The sequence below is a fragment of the Staurois parvus genome, unplaced genomic scaffold, assembly GCF_062004578.1.
Source record: "Staurois parvus isolate SC_StPar_1 unplaced genomic scaffold, SC_StPar_1.0 ptg000350l, whole genome shotgun sequence".
Classification (NCBI taxonomy): Eukaryota; Metazoa; Chordata; class Amphibia; order Anura; family Ranidae; genus Staurois; species Staurois parvus.
Genome location: NW_028318146.1, coordinates 519960 through 536708, shown reverse-complemented (window position 1 = coordinate 536708; position 16749 = coordinate 519960). Strand labels below are relative to the sequence as shown.

At 44.7% G+C, this 16749-nt stretch overlaps 1 protein-coding gene and 1 pseudogene across 2 annotated transcripts in view; both read left to right on the top strand.

The window, feature by feature from the left end:
- Positions 1–16749, top strand: part of CHRM4 (cholinergic receptor muscarinic 4) — a 116679-nt gene that overhangs the window by 50072 nt on the left and 49858 nt on the right. The gene's annotated exons all lie outside the window — the stretch shown is intronic.
- Positions 14179–14294, top strand: LOC149456689 (U2 spliceosomal RNA; annotated as a pseudogene).

Here is a 16749-nt window from a genome sequence, read left to right as displayed (position 1 = left end):
CATTTGACCAAAAATAGCCTAAACATTGATCTTAGAACATTCAACCAGAAGAGAAAATAGCCTACAACTATAGACTAAAAACATTCAACCAAAACAGCCTAAAACATTAGTCTTAGAACGCTCAACCAGGAGAGAAAGTAGCCTAAAACAATAGCTTAAATAGATTCAACCAGAGTAGCCTTAAACAGTAGCTTAAGACCTTTCAACCAGAAGAGAAAATACCTTTCCACCATAGCCTAAGAACATTTGACCAGAAGAGAAAATGACATTCTAATATAACCTAAGGACATTGGGATCAGAAGACAAAATACCTTGAGAATGTTCAATATTGCCCCATTTTGTTGTCAGCTAAAGCTTTATACATTTTATATGTATAAAATCCCTCAAAAAAATGAGGAATTGCTAGTTAATTTTCACAGAATAAGTCTGCATGCAATATACAATACAGATACTGTACACATTTGAAATATGTATATTTAGCAGCCATACCAATCAGTATTGTAATTCTGCCTTTCCAATCTGGATATTTACAACATGACTTTTTGGTAGTGAAATTCAGCAACACAGATAGGTCACCCCGATCTCTGTTGTTGTGACTGGAGAGTGAAGGAGCAGCAGGGCAGACTAATGAGCTCATCCTTCTGCTCTCTTTGTCATCTTTATCCTTATAACGCAGTGCACGTGATTAGCTCCTCCCTCTCCCAGTCTGAGTTTTGTTACGCTGAGGATTATAGGAAGCTATTACTTGGTTAAATTCTAGTTGTATTCAAAATACATTTATTTATTTATTTTTTATTATTTTTTATTTATATTTTTTTAATGAGTACATAACTGAATTAACCAGTGTTTTTCGGCAACTGCCTGGAATAAAGCTTAAATCCACGGAGACATAATTACAGGATCTGCTGATATGGATTTTTTCTAAAGGAGTAGACTTAATGATTTATCCTGATCCTGACTTCAAAACCTAGTGAAATACAGTAAGCTTTGTTCTAAACGTGTGAATGTTTTCACATCCGAACAACAAACATTTTATACATAGACCCCTTTATGCCACTGATCCTATGAAAGATAGACTTCTGACTAGTGGTGCACCGAAATGAAAATTCTGGTGACGAAAATTCAAAATGCACTTGGCCGAAAACTGAAACCGAAATGCGCAGTTTTTAAAAATGAATATATATTTTTGGGAAAAAAATACATTTTGATGAAAAAAAAAATATATACCCAATTTTTTGGTAAAATATGACAGAGGATGTTACGGCGAGTAAATAGATACCCAACATGTCACGCTTTAAAATTGTGCATGCTCGTGGAACGGCGTGAAACTGCAGTACTTAAAAATCTTCATGGGTGATGCTTTAAAAATGTCTACAGGTTAACAGTGTAAAGTTACAGAAGAAGTCTAGTGTGAGGATTATTGCTCTTGCTCTGACGTTCGTGGCGATACCTCACTTGTGTGGTTTGAACACCATTTACATATATGGGCATGGCCTACGTATGCGTTCACCACTACTTGTGAGCACAAGGGGGACGGGGGCACTTTAAACTTTTTTTTAATTTATTTCATTTTTTTTATCACTGTCCCTTTAAAAAAATTTGTATTCACTTTTATACTTATCCCAAGAAATGCATGTATCCCTTGTAGAGGCGGACTGACAACTCATGGGGCCCCCGGCAATAGGGGATCATGGGGCCCCTGTGTCCTTGCCCAAACTCAAAAAAGCCTATGAAAAAGGTACCAGGGGCATCCCATGGGGCCCCCTACTGACCCTGGGCCCTCAGGCAGTGCCCAAGTATCCAAATGGTCAGTCTGCCCCTGCCCTTGTGATAGAAATAATTAGTGATAAGTCCTCTTTATGGAGAGATATGGGGTCAATAAGACCCCACATCTCTCCTCTGCAATGTAAAGCACTGAATCAAAAAAAGTATTGATCTAGTGCTTTAAAAAAGAAAAACAAATGGCCGGAACTGGAAGTGACATCGCACTGGTCCTCCAAGGGCATAGAGATGAGTGGAGGCCATCTTTCCTTCACTCATCTCTATAACTAGCGCCCGGATCGTTCGATGGTTTCTTAGGTAAGTCTGAGAACTACCGAGTGGTGGCCGTTGGAGGGGGGGCGAGGTTTTTTTGGCACCTGTATCGGTGCTTGTTTTTATATCGGCCGACGACTGAAAGGGGTGTTTTCGACCACCGAAATTTTGGTGCATCCCTACTTCTGACGTTTCTGACCCACTGAAGCCAGTGGGTGGGATTTTAACAGCCAGGAAACTATCATTTTCCAGAAGGAGGTCAGCAAAGCTTCTGACCATATTTGTCCTCTTGATAGGTTTACCTTAATTAAGAGAGTTAAGAGGCCAGATGGTTCAGCCCACAAGGTTCCACCTACAATTAAAATATATCATGTAGCCCCACTTGTACTGACATGCTGGGTGTTGTACTACATGTTCCAGAGATTATAGCAGGGGTGGACTGACCATTTGGAAACTCAGGCACTGCCCGAGGGCCCGGGGTCAGTAGGGGGCCCCATGAGATGCCCCTGGTACCTTTTTCATAGGCTTTTTTGGGTTTGGGCAAGGACACAGGGGCCCCGTGATCCCCCATTGCCCGGGGGCCCCATGAGTTGTCAGTCCGCCCCTGGATTATAGTATACATAAACCCAATCACTAAAATTCCCTATAAGGCCTCTATCACACGGGAAGACTCGCCAGCGAATCTGCCTGCTCAGCGCAGGATCTATCCACTGATCCCTGCTGTGCAGGAGAATGACAGATCCATGTCCGCTCCGCTTATGCAGAGAGGACACGTACACAGCCCGCCTTCCTCTATGGGACCATCTGTCCATTTACATTCAACTATCATCCGATTGGCTAGACAGATGGTGAATGGATCCTCGTCTGTCTGATCGGATTAGATGCAGGCGTGTCAACTGTCTGACCTCACGGAGTCTGTGGACTCCTGAGTGTGCATGACATTAACAGAGCCCTGTACTGAACAGGAATGTGAACATATGGTTGTGGTACTTTATGCTGTTGTGCACACTCTGGAGCTGAGTGGCCACTGAGGTCCTACTGCTGCTACCGTGTCAACTACCTTTTGTACCACTAGCCCCTCCCTCCTAGATTGTAAGCTCCGAGGAGCGGAGCCCTCCTAACCCTCTTGTATTGAACTGTATTGTTGCCAGGGGCGGACTGACAACTCATGGGGCCCCCGGGCAATAGGGGATCATGGGGCCCCTGTGTCCTTGCCCAAACTCAAAAAATCCTATGAAAAAGGTACCAGGGGCATCTCATGGGGCCCCCTACTGACCCCGGGCCCTCGGGCAGTGCCCGAGTTTCCAAATGGTCAGTCCGCCCCTGATTGTTGCTGTATTGTCTCCCTTTATATTGTAAAGCGCTGAGCAAACTGTTGGCGCTATATAAATCCTGAATAATAATAATATCCGCCGGTCCATAGAGGGCAATGGATGGTACGATCGGGTCCACCTAAAAAACAGACAAGCACACCCGATCTGTTTGCCCTTGTGAAAGAGGCCTAAATTGATGTGATTTTTAATGTGATTTTCAACATTTCTACCTCTGCAGCTTCCATTAAAATAACACTGGCGATCCTGCCATGAAGGCCCATCTCGGGCACTTCCTGCTACAGGGTGACAACGCTCTTACCCTGTCTCCCAACTGTGCCCCTACATTGTCACCCTGCCAGTGGAGACTATAAGCAGTTGTGCCACTGAACCACAGTTGTCACCATCAGAAAACTCACCCTGACAAATGCCATGGAGTCCAGGTAGGCAGGAAGTGGCTGCAAAAAGGTTTCAGGAGATCAGCAGCACTGAGATGCAACATTGGATGAAAAAAAATTGGATGACAGTAAGAAATTACCAATTATGACACACAGTGCTTTAGCAAAACTAAATGTTATTTGGGCAGAGTTTGCCTTTAATTAACGTGCAGAAATAAAATTCCATGGCTAGAACATATTTGATATGCCAACATGTACACATAGCACCTTGTTCAGCCTGACAAACGATATCATGTTTAACAATCTGGTCGTCGCTCATCGATGGCTGCAGACCTCAGACAACGAGCTCCAAAAATAGCGCATTCCTTGCGTCGTTATCCCCTTTTTTGGAAAAAGAAAAAAAAAATCCGCTGTCCCTTCCCGAGATCTCTCCGTCACTGTCTGCCTTTCAACCTGAATATTTTCCTGTGTCAGAATGAATGAGCATTTTTCATGCATCTTCATAAATCAACATTTTGTTCCCATAGCACATAAAAAATAAAACGTCTATTTATCCTCTGTGAGTGCCTGCTCCCCCCCCTCTGTCTACCCCAGGAGACAGGCATCTGGGTTTAATTTGATATTTGCTTAATAGAAGGCTATGTCTCAGCAGTGTCAGGCTGTACGCTGATTAGGACTGCGGTATGATTGCTGCCTGCTCCTGCGATCATAGGCTTGTCGCTATTGACATACTTGTCATTTTCGGGGGGCTGCACAAATAAGGAGATTTTATGAGACAGATTTTTTTTTTTTTTTTGCCATGTGTTCTGCAGTCCTACACTAGGGAATCCTAGCAGCGTTAATTAGCAGGACAAAGTCATTATATTGGCAGAAGTTGTCTGTAGCGACTACCGTTAAGCGGTGGAAGGGTAACGCTTCAGTGGCTTTCCTCTGATGTCAGCAAAGCAATTATGGCCCTTTGTTTAATAAGGTGGAAAACAAGGCTCAGGGAGCTGTAGGACATAGCAACCCATCAACACTCGGCTTGAGGCTTATTATTACCTTAATGACTTATTAACTCAATATTATTGGTACATGCCTGCACATACCTGTGTGGATTTATTAGCCCGTAGCCACAGTTGGGTTTGCCATTGGTGGCTCCAGGTGTTGCATCCTTACTATTCACTATATGGGCAAACGTTTGAGGACACCTAACCCATTGCACTTAACCACTTCCAGTCCGGACACTTTTACCCAGGGGCGGACTGACGATTTGGAAACTCGGGCACTGTCCGAGGGCCCAGGGTCAGCAGGGGGCCCCATGAGATGCCCCTGGTACCTTTTTCATAGGCTTTTTTGAGTTTGGGCAAGGACACAGGGGCCCCATGATCCCTCTTTCCTATAGGAAGGAACCACGAACAGTGGAGGCCAGTGGCTATAGCAGTGGAAAGGTCCGCACAGAAATCAGCAAGATTAATACAGAAGCAGATTCATCTGACGGGTGAGGCCGGCTCACCCAAGATGCAGGATCTAAGCACTAACCGGTCTTCATTAGAGCTCCTGATGGTGGAGATGGATTTTGCTATTTGCTAGTGCCAGGGTTCCCAGAATCACCCCACCAGGAGGTGAGCAAACTGGGGTGCAGTAACAGATTTAGCAGATAGTGATCAAGCAGAAGCATAGTCTGTAACAAGCCAGGGGTTGGTAACAAGTGGTTGCAGGTTGGGATCAAGTGGAACCATAGTCGAGAAGCAAGCCAAAGGTCAGTAACAAATAGTTGCGGGTTGGGATCAAGTGGAACCATAGTGGAGGAACAAGCCAAAGGTTGATGACGAATAGTTTCAGTTTGGGATCAAGCAGAAGTGTAGCTGAGGAAGAAGCCAAAGGTTGGTAATTAGTGGTAATGAAGATGCAAATGACAGCAGGAATGTATGAAACAAAAAATCGGCCTGGAGAAAAGAACAAGAAACTGGCAAATATGAAGTGCAAAGGCATGTCTTAAATAGGATGTCCGAGGAGCAAGGAGATCCAAGGTTCACCAGAGACCAGACAAGAAGGTAAGCTTGCCCAAGGCAGGGCACTGTCCAGCAACTCAGGTAGTTCAGCAAGAAGACCCATTGTCATGCACAGCAGATCTAGATCTAGGTCCTGATTGGTCCAATCCTTACCCTATTATCACAATCTGTGCTCCTATTGGGCTCAGTTTTTGCCAAGAATGTCAATTTATGCTCCTCTAAGAGCTTGCCAGTGGCCTCAGGGATATAACAGACTTGTCTATCTTCATCAATACCCATTCCTCCATTCCCAGTGTTAATTCATCTCCTCCCTACCATCCTTCTGATAACAGAAGTCAAATCTTATTACATCTTCACAATCTGCACAGTAATAATAGCAGTCAGAAAAACACTCATTAATATGACTCATCGGCATGTTCTTCACACATATAATGAGTTTGTAACACATACTCATAGTATGCCGCGTGTTATCGTTAAAGAATCACTCCGCTCAAAATAGATACTTTTGCTGTGCAAATATGCTGGATAATAAAACTGAGAATTTTTTATTTCCCCACAAGTTTGGCAAAAATTGGGAGATTTCTGTAAACCTTTTCAATTTTAGGAAAACACATTGAAGTCAACATAGGAATGACAAAATGAAGGTGGTCTTTGGTGGTTTCTAAACGTGTTCTGGGCTTTAAATGATTCTGAGGGTTACTGAAGCCAAAAATCAGGTCCATATTATCCTCATTATTTTCTGTTACTTTTCACAGAAAAAAAACAGCATAAAAAAGGTTAAGTAAATGATATAAAGCCAAACTATGGGAAATCCCAAAATGATCCCTCATGGTGGGGCTGTGCCTACACTGCAAGGGTTAGCAGCTTATTTAGTTTAGGGGAGAGGAGAAGCACTTTTACTTACCTGATCCTCTGCTACGGCAGATTGTGCTCCCGCATGCTCCACTGGTGGGTTTTTCCTTTGCATCTTCAAGTCCAGTGCAAGGCTATGGTCCCTGCTTTGGTCTTGATGGCATCGGGACCTTAAACTGCTGGAGCGTAGGGGAGAAGACACTAGCAGCACAAACAGGAAAGTTAATCTGCTATAACAAGTCCCATAGACCTAAATCAAAAATGAACTCTTACAGCGTAGGCCCAACCTGAGCATAAGGGATCATTTTCAAGTTTCCCAGGGCTGGGCCCTTAATGTGCCAATACACAAATATTCAAATACACCCACTTTGAGCAGCATTCCAACCCAGTAGTACAATAGCTGGCATTGCACCCTCACTGCAGCCCCCCCAAATTGCTTATGCCATGCATTGTGGTGCTCTCCCTTGAAAAAAACAGGTCATATCTATTTTTGGCTGCGTTGTAATGCATTGGTAGCCTGTGCATTTGAATGGGCTGCCTTAAAGCACTGCGGGTTAAGGCATGACATATTTCTTAATGCTCCATAATGAAGCACTAAAGTGTGATTGGGTCCTAAATTAAACAAAAAAGTTAAATACACCCCCCAAAAAAACACACCCTCTAAATAAAGTTGAAGAAAGTAGATCATATTAGATCATAGAGTAGAAAGTGATGATAGTTTAAAATGTGCATGTATGTAAAATAACCTGTGAACACATAAAGATTATTTTACATACATGCACATTATAACAAAAGAATGACATAGGTGGGTCATCATCAATGACTGAAAATATTTTCATTTCTTGACTAGAGTGTCCCTTTAAAGTCATGCTTAATTTTAGTTTAAATCAGCTAATATTATATTCACATGCATTCCAGGTGCATTAGAATAAAATGTATGCAAAGTCTCTGGTTTCCTCTAGAAAATGGTCAAAGCCTGAGTAAAAGAGAAAAGTCTGCCCCTTGCTGGGATTTTGCTGAAAAAGACCATTGATGTTTGTGTGGAAGCAGAGGTCCCTCTGCAGAGGTCTGACACACTCCAGTGCAGATTCAGAACTAGAACTCTCCATTCAGCAGGGAGCTTGAATTTTGCTTATTGCAGAACTATATCTCTGACTCAGTAGGGGTATGTAGAGCCCAAGGGCCCGGGGTCAGTAGAGGGGCCGGTGAGAGGCTCACTGGGCATAATTTACTAAGCGGTATCTTACTGCATCTGAGTATGTGGTAGGATACCGCTCAGCATTTAAAAAAAAAACGTTTTAATGCACCAAAAAATGCTACTAAAATACTGCATGAGTTATTTTATCAATTCTTGCGGTATTTTAGTAGTGAAAACCACGTGTTAATGTTTCAGCTGTCAGCAAGGTTCCCTATTGACAGCTGAATGTAAAAGAAAGAATTGCTGGCCATTAAAAAAATAATTTACAAAACGGAGTGGGGTCCCCCCCTCCAACCATACCAAGTTCTTCGGGTCTGATGGATTTTGAGGGGAACCCCATGCCAAATTTTTAAAAAAGGGGGGGCAAGATCTGGGGGCCCGCTTGCTAAAGGGGGCTTCCATATTCCAATATGGTGCCGGCCCCCACAACCACAGGCCAGGATTGTGAGCAAGAGGCCCTTGTCCCCATCAACATGGGGACAAGGTGCTTTGGGGGGAACCCCCCCGAAAGCACCCCCCCCATGTTGAGGGCATGTGGCCTGGTATGGTTCAGGAGGGGGGGGGGCCCTAGTCCCCCCCCTTTCCTGCATGCTCGGATAAGGGTCTGGTATGGATCTTGGGGGGCCCGCTTGCTAAAGGGGGCTTCCATATTCCAATATGGTGCAGGCCCCCACAACCACAGGCCAGGATTGTGAGCAAGAGGCCCTTGTCCCCATCAACATGGGGACAAGGTGCTTTGGGGGGAACCCCCCGAAAGCACCCCCCCATGTTGAGGGCATGTGGCCTGGTATGGTTCAGGAGGGGGGGCCCTAGCTTGTCCCCCCCTTTCCTGCATGCTCGGATAAGGGTCTGGTATGGATCTTGGGGGAGACCCCCATGCCATTTTTTATAGATTTTGGCGTGGGGGTTCCCCTCAAAACCCATACCACTATGGTGACACTGTACTGTAGGGTGATGGTATGTTTAAAAAAAGAAACATAAATAATAATATTAAAAAATAAAATAAAAATGTATAAAAATGATTTTTAAAAAATTATAATTTTTGGTTATAAACTAATTTGGGTTATTTTTTTTACTAAAAAGATAACAATACATTTTGGCCAAGATTTATGAAGAAAGATTATATATTTGCAAAATTTTATAAGAAAAACACTTTTTTTCAAAATTTTTGGACTTTTTCATTTATATAGCAAGAAAAATAAAATTCCCAGTTGTGAATAAACACCACCAAAATAAAGTTTTATCTGTCTTAAAAAAATGCTAAAAAATTCATATGGGTACAGTGTTGCATGACCGTACAATTGTCATTCAAAGTGTGACAGCGCTGAAAGCTGAAAATTGGCCTGGGCAGGAAGGGGGTGAAAGTGTCCGGACATGAAGTGGTTAGACAGATATTACATAGACCGCGGGATGCAGGGTTGTCATAGTGTGGCTTATAGAACGGATTAACTTCCATTTCTTCTGAATCGTGTCTATGGACTACATGCCTGGGCTGGCTTCCATCTTACTATAATCACTATTCTTGGGGACGTCTTTAGTGTTTATTGTCTGTTGTGAGTGGGAGAGCTTAAAGTAAGCCACAGCTGCCAATTCTGTCTGATAACCAGAGGAAGTCTCCAGGATTGAGGTTCGGTCCCAGGAAAAGCTGCTATTTATTAGTATTGCAGAGTGAATATTCTCCAAATCTGTTTACTGATTGTAATGGTCAGAAACCCCTAGACCAGTGGTGGCGAACCTATGGCACGCGTGCCGCAGCGGGCACTCAGAGCCCTCTCTGTTGGCACGCGAGCAGCTGAGCATCGGATAATAGCGCACATAGGGGCCATGCACTCGCTTGGATAGGAGTAGTGGCACCAGGCGATGATGTCACGAGCCACGACTCATTAGCCACGACTTGTCCGAGCTTTCGCATGGCCGGTCAGTGCACTGCCAAGGATATATATATATATTGGACTGGCTGTGAGTTTTAATAGATTCATTTTTATTAACACAAAATTTTAGCATTTGCTGGTGATCACTTTGCCCCCTTGTGCTGGTGGTCAGTGGAACTTTGCCCCCTTGTGCTGGTGGTCAGTGGAACTTTGCCCCCTTGTTCTGGTGGTCAGTGGAACTTTGCCCCCTTGTGCTGGTGGTCAGTGGAACTTTACCCACTTGTGCTTGTGGCCAGTAGAACTTTGCCACCTTGTGCTGGTGGTTAGTGGACCTTTGCCCCCTTGTGCTGGTGATCAGTGGAACTTTGCACCCCTGTGTTGGTGGTCAGTGGAACTTTGCGCCCTTGTGATGGTGGTCAATGGAACTTTGCACCCTTGTGCTGGTGATCAGTAGAACTTTGCCCCCTTGTGCTGGTGGTCAGTGGAACTTTGCCCCCTTGTGCTGGAGGTCAGTAGAACTTTGCCCCCTTGTGCTGGTGATCAGTGGAACTTTGCACCTTGTGCTGGTGGTCAGTGGAAATTTGCCCCCTTGTGCTGGTGATCAGTGGGACTTTTCCCCCTTGTGCTGGTGGTCAGTGGAACTTTCCCCCCCCTTGTGCTGGTGGTCAGTGTACCTTTGCCCACTTTTGCTGGTGGTCAGTGGAACTTTCCCCCCTTGTGCTGGAGGTCAGTGGACCTTTGCCCCCTTGTGCTGGTGATCAGTGGACTTTTGCCTCCTTGTGCTGGTGGTCAGTGGACCTTTGCCCCCTTCTGCTGGTGGTCAGTGGAACTTTGCCCCCTTGGCTGGTGGAAGCTCTGTTGTTGTGTTTTTGTTTTAAGACAAATGATGTTAATGTATGGGTTGTTTTTTCTAAACTAAAACCTCAGTATTCAGGTGTAATTGTAGTGTTTGCACTTTGCGATAAATAAGTGGGTATTATTTTGGATTCATTTAAATTCATTACTATTGTAAGGATTAAAAAAAAAAATTATATATATATATATATATATATATATATATATATATATATATATATATATATATTTATATATATAGGGTGTGTGTGGGTTTTCTGCTGTCATTCTACTTTTCTGTTTTCTATTCACTTCAATAAAAAGTCGATTTATGAATGCTTGCTATGGGTCATTGTGTTTTCCACATCCTCATTACTTTCTGTACCACTATATAGGCTTGTTGATGGTTTTTGGCCCCGTTGTTGGACATAGGCATCCATGTCTGAGAGGACACGTCTGAGCACACCCTCATGTGTTGGCCTCCTTTAGCACATTGATCTTATATCATGAAGGAGACCAGCTGGAGATGCTGAGTCTACTCCTCTGACCTTGCTTGCTGTGTGTCCCCGACACCAAAAATATCTTATTTAGGCGCCAAACCTGAGCCATTCAGTTCTATTTAAAGCTGTTAGTTGTGGTTGCAACAAAAATAATCGTTTACCTGAATGCTGAAATAATCCTATGAGGATTGAAAAACGCCATTAACCTTTACAACAACCTGTGTATACAGTATATGACAAACTGTAATGGTTTGAGGACCCTTTTCATTCTCTTTTTGTATAGACTGTCTTTAGTTTATATGGTTTTAAATGGATGTTTTACATTTGTTTGTACTAGAAGCATACCATCTGTGCTTTACAAAGAAACAGTTAATACATAAAGGATTCTCAGAGCAATGTGGGCTAACAAAAGAGCCAACACAATAGTATCTGCCTGTCTTAAAGTGTTACTAAACCTAGGACTCCGCATTCACTATATCTGGTCTCCCAGGACCCTGCATTCACTATATATGGTCTCCCAGGACCCTGTATTCACTATATCCGGTCTCCCAGGACCCTGCATTCACTATATATGGTCTCCCCGGACCCTGCATTCACTACATCCGGTCTCCCCGGACCCTGCATTCACTATATCTGGTCTCCCCGGACCCTGCGTTCACTATATACGGTCTCCCAGGACCCTGCATTCACTATATCTGGTCTCCCTGGACCCTGCATTCACTATATCCGATGTCCTCGGACCCTGATTTCACTATATTTGGTCTCCCCGGACCCTGCATTCATTATATCTGGTCTCCCCGGACCCTGCATTCACTATATCCGGTCTCTCAGGACCCTGCATTCACTATAGCTAGTCTCCCCAGACCCTGCATTCACTATATCTGGTCTCCCAGGAACCTGCATTCACTATATCTAGTCTCCCAGGACCCTATATTCATTATATCAGGTCTCCCCAGACCCTGCATTCACTATATCCGGTCTCCCCGGACCCTGTATTCACTATATCCGGTCTCCCCAGACCCTGCATTCACTATATCTGGTCTCCCGGACCCTGCATTCACTATATCTGGTCTCCCAGGACCCTGCATTCACTATATCCTGTCTCCCTGGACCCTGCATTCACTATATCTGGTCTCCCAGGACCCTGCATTCACTATATCCAGTCTCCCAGGACTCTGCATTCACTATATCCAGTCTCCCCGGACCCTGAACACAGATACAACACTCAGGGGATAATCCCCTGACACAGGGCGGGGCAATCTACATTTAGTAACAAGATATACACAGTTATTCAAACTCCAGCAGACAGTCCTATCAGGAGGGAGGGCTGCTGGAGACTCCCCCCCCCCCCACTAAGCTAATACACATAAACACATACATCCCTTAATAGTTTGCTCCCAAACCAGATAAACAATAGAACAATGGGATGCAGCCACACAACACCAAGCAATCCAAAACCCCCACCCCACCTATCTCCTAGACAGGTCTACACAATATTAGGACAGATCACCCTGTACCCCTAACAGCACAGGGTGACTTACACATAAGAGGGATATGGGGAGCTGAGGCAGAGGTCTCCCCACCCCTCCAAAGTGAGCTGTGTTCAATGGGCCCCCCACCCAAATGGACTCCCGTCACAAGGATGCTTTGTAAGCACACGTATGCTGTAAGTAAAGATATATTTGTCTTGTGAGAACACATTACGTTCTTTACAGCTAAGCATTTAACAAAAATATCTTTCCACTATAAATCCATGTTCCCATCCCTCTCTGTAATTGCTGGTTTTCTAATATGTACAGTTATCCTCCTCTGCTGTCTAATCGGGCATTAAAGTGTTCTGTCTTGTTGGATGTGGCCTTTTCACTTGTGCCCTTCTCCTCCACTTTCATTCATCAGACGCTTGCATGACACCCACCGAACACCTTTCCTCCCCTCCATTATAAGCGGGTGTTGTTTCCTGTTTACCGATACGTTTTCTCCCGCTGTTCCCGGCTAGAATTGGAATTAATCAGCGTCGCACCTCCCGGATCCCCCAGGATGAACAGCAGTCATCTTCCTTCGGTGATGTTGGCTTCTCAAAGCTTTAAACTAATTAGACAGGTTTATGTTATCAATTTTTGTCATTTCATTGCTTCCATGGCAACTGCAAAGTTTGATGTGTTTGTCAATCTGTGGTCCCTTTTATCAGAACACCAGCTTCTGCGTGTTTTTCTCAATTTATTTTCAGAAATATCAAGAATATCATGATCTAGCCCAGTGTTTCTCAACCTTTTTTCAGCCAAGGCACCCTTTAAAATTATGGGCAGTCCCAAGGCACCCTTTACAATTATGGACAGTCCCGAGGCACCCGTTACAATTATGGGCAGTCCCGAGGCACCCTTTACAATTATGGACAGTCCCGAGGCACCCTTTAAAATTATGGACAGTCCCGAGGCACCCTTTAAAATTATGGGCAGTCCCAAGGCACCCTTTACAATTATGGACAGTCCCGAGGCACCCTTTACAATTATAGACAGTCCCGAGGCACCCTTTACAATTATAGACAGTCCCGAGGCACCCTTTAAAATTATGGGCAGTCTTGAGGCGCCCCATTCTAAAATGCGAAAAACCATTCTAATAGTTTTATATAACGCAGCAACATCCACACATGTAGGACACCCAACATTAGAGGTGATTTTTTCTTCCAAAGCAAATACACTTCTGCACACTGGTACAGAGTAGTATTCCATTGTTTCTCTTCTCCCTCAGTTTTTCCTCCATCACTGAGGATGAGTCAGGGGAGAGTCAAACAAGGATGCTGTGCAGGCGGCTGACATCCTCCTTACCAACTGGTGATGCCATTGGTTGCCAGGACGCCAACGGCTAGAAGGTGGTAATGGTGCACAATGAAAACCTGTGGCTTTGTGTAACTAAAAGGCAGGCTTGCTCCACCCGCTGGCTTGTATAGAAGTTTTGAGCAATTTTTAGACATTTTGCCAAGGCATCCCTGAAGAAACCTCAAGGCACCCTGGTTGAGAAAGGCTGATTTAGCCTACTAGTAAGAGAGAGAAGGGATGCCTGTTACGGGTTGAGAATCTGCTCCCTCTAGGGTAGGGGTGTCAAACTGGCGGCCCTCCAGCTGTTGTGAAACTACAAGTCCCATCATGCATCTGCCTTTGGGAGTCATGCTCATAACGGTCAATCTTGAAATGCCTCCGGCCTTTTGGCTAAGATCAAGTGTAGTATCTGTTCTTATCAGTGTCCAGTAGGGGTGCTCCACCATCATTCCTGCTTGCGGGGATGATTGGTTGTATAGTACCCCTGCTGGTAGGATGGGGGTCCTGATGGTTAGTACAGGCTGGAACAGAAACCGAGGCGCCCACAGGCAGTTGGGGCCCAGGAGTAATTCCCCCTGGAAAACCAGAGGGGCCCAGTTCCTCCTGGTTTGAATGGATCTACCTTGTCTGGCCAGGGGCCGGGGAGGCAGTGAGTCCGCGGAACAGTGCCCCCTTAGTGGTCGCCTCAGGGGTGCTCTTAGTAGCACATGGGGATGGGATCCCAAGTGTGAAACGTGCACATGGTCACTGATCCAAAACACGTTTTCTGCACTGTGACTTTTAGGGCTAGGCCTTTTGGCTAAGTCCAGGGCAATTTATATGCTACAGGCCTCAGGGCCTAGCCAGTGCACAATTGCACGGCCACTTTTTTATTTTTTTAACTTATTTTTTCTCCCACGTTTGTTCACTTTCACTTATGTGTGTGTTCTCTTTTCTCAGGGTGTGGGTCCTCGGGCCTACCCTGAAGTCTAGGGGGAGGATGTGTGGCCTTTTGGTTCCTTCCTCCCCTGTCCCTAGGGGGTTTGCTCTTCGGGAGAGCCCCCTTACCTAGTTCTTGGTGGCTGGCTTTGGCTAGCCACAAGGAAAGGGGTCCACCAGGCCTTTTGGCTAGGAGGACCACACGGGAACCTTAATCCCTGTCAGGAGCTTTGTGCCCTGGGGGATCAGGGTAGAGATCCTACCCCTTCGGGGGGTGGACAAAGCACGCCCCTAAGTGCACTTTTTTGTGTTGGTTTTGCACTAGCACGTTTTTTGTTCACTTACATTTTTTTGTTTTTCGCACGTTCACGGACTTAAAAAAAAACAAAATCTTGAAATGCCGCATGGGACTTGTAGTTTGGCAACTAGCTTCCTTGTCTCCTCTTCCCCTGCTCGTCTCCGGGACTTCTCCAGAGCTTCCCCCATCCTCTGGAACTCTCTAGCCCAATTTATCAAACTATTGTCTACTCTGCTCACTGTTAGGCAATCTCTGAAAACCTATCTCTTCAGGGAAGCCTATCCTGCCCTCAGCTAATAATGGAATCTTCTACTCCTCCTACCAGTCCATCCCCCACAGTTACTACCTTTTGTACCACTAGCCCCTCCCTCTTAGATTGTAAGCTCCAAGGAGCAGGGCCCTCCCAACCCTCTTGTATTGAACTGTATTGTTGCTGTATTGTCTCCTGTTATATTGGAAACAGCTGAGCAAACTGTTGGTGCTATATAAATCCTGTATAATAATAATAATAACAGCTGGAGGGCCGCCAGTTTGACACCCATGGTCTAGGGCAGCGTTTTTCAACCACTGTGCCGCGGCACACTAGTGTGCCGTGAGATATTGTCTGGTGTGCCGTGGGAAAAATTGCAATTTCATCCGTAACATGTGGCCTTGGCTCACAAATAGACCAATCATTAGAACAGCAATGGGCAAACTACGGCCCGGCGGACCTTTTAATCCGGCCCACGGAGCGTGATACTGTCAGGATGATCTGTCCCCCTCAACGTATCTGCGCATGTGCCGGAGATCGCCGATCGGCTGCTAATGCCTGAAACTGGCACATGCGCAGATACGTCGAGGGGGACAGATCCTCATAGGAGACAGATTTTCATGCTACACCGGAACGCCGAGAGGAACGCGCGGAGCAAAGGTAAGTGAATTGACACAGGGGGGGCTTGGGGACTTAATATGGGGGATGAATTAATATGGGGGATGAATTACTATGGGGGATGAATTACTATATTGGGGATGAATTACTATGAGGGATGAATTACTATATGGGGGATTAATTACTATAGGGGGGATGAATTACTATGGGGGATGAATTACTATATGGGGGATGAATTACTATATGGGGGATGAATTACTATGGGGGATGAATTACTATATGGGGGATGAATTACTATGGGGGATGAATTACTATGGGGGATGAATTACTATATGGGGGATGAATTACTATACGGGGGATGAATTACTATGGGGGATGAATTACTATGGGGGATTAATTACTATATGGGGGATGAATTACTATGGGGGATGAATTACTATATGGGGGATTAATTACTATAAGGGGGATGAATTACTATGGGGGATGAATTACTATATGGGGGATGAATTACTATATGGGGGATGAATTACTATAGGGGGGATGAATTACTATATGGGGGGTGAATTACTATGGGGGATGAATTACTATGGGGGATGAATTACTATATGGGGGATGAATTACTATGGGGGATTAATTACTATGGGGGATGAATTACTATATGGGGGATGAATTACTATGGGGGATGAATTACTATATGGGGGATTAATTACTATGGGGGATGAATTACTATGGGGGATGAATTACTATATGGGGGATTAATTACTATGGGGGATGAATTACTATATGGGGGATGAATTACTATGGGGGATGAATTACTATATGGGGGATAATTACTATGCTTACTATGGGGGAATATTA